Raw genomic sequence first — 1,151 nt, forward strand, 5'->3', positions numbered from 1 at the left:
ATATATATACATATACATATATACACACACACACACACACACATATATATCATCGTTCATATATTAAAAATGAGGGAGACCGGTTTATGGGATTACCTTACGTTTCCCGTCCATGAAGGGTTTAGCTTTATGGCGTATCGTCAGACCCCAAAACTTATTGACCTATGACCGCTTCGGATATTTTAAGAGGTCTTGGGCCAACAGGTTTTGGGCTCTGACGATACGCCATAAAGCTGAACCCTTTTTGGACAGGAAACCTGATGTAGTCCCATAAGGCAGCCTTCCCCATTTTTAATATATACTGCTCTACATCTTAGAGTGTGCTTCTCCGGATTTTTGTTTTCTATAAACGATATATATATATATATAATTATTCGTTTATATTTATATAAGGGCATTACTACAGAATCTTATATATGTGTATATATACGTGGTCTGATCAATAAGTATCCGGACTGTTGCCATAGTAACGAAGCCAAACCGCTTAGCACAGATTGACCTTGAATTCTGCTGGGCATGCACACTAAGTTTTAACGTCCTAGCTCACTTCCACTGCTTACAGCAGTGCTTGGAAGGAACCTGTGTAGCGTGTGACCGTCGCATTGACCACGACAGAAAGTTGAGCAGAGAATCTGCATCGAATTTTGATAAAAGCTTGGCGATACCTGCTCAGAGGCCTACACAAAGTTTTCAAATAGTTTTCATCGTTGTCGACACAATCAAGGAGATTTTGTGCAACTGAAACCCGAGTGTCTTTTTGGTCAGTTGAAAGCAGTTTTGGCATAAACTTGGCAGACCCATGTCTCATACCCAAATCTTCAGAGATAATGGACTGAACTGAACCGTAACTAATCTGCACATCCTCTGATCACTCACGGATGGTGATTCGACGATTTCCCCCCACAGCTGCGCACGCATCTGCCATCTTCTTCTCAGTTCTGCTGGTTGCAGGTCTCCCAGAACGTTCGTCAATATCGACATTTTTTCGGCCATCTTGGAAACCTCTGAAACATTCGTACACTTATGTGCGGCTCATACACTCCTCCATATACTCTCTGCAGCTTCGTGCAGGCCTCTGAGCGGATATTGCCATGACAACTTTTTCTGTCATGGTCAATGCGATGATCACACGCTACACACTTTCCTTCCAA

Source organism: Octopus bimaculoides, chromosome 2 (genome assembly GCF_001194135.2).
Source record: "Octopus bimaculoides isolate UCB-OBI-ISO-001 chromosome 2, ASM119413v2, whole genome shotgun sequence".
NCBI classification, from domain to species: Eukaryota; Metazoa; Mollusca; class Cephalopoda; order Octopoda; family Octopodidae; genus Octopus; species Octopus bimaculoides.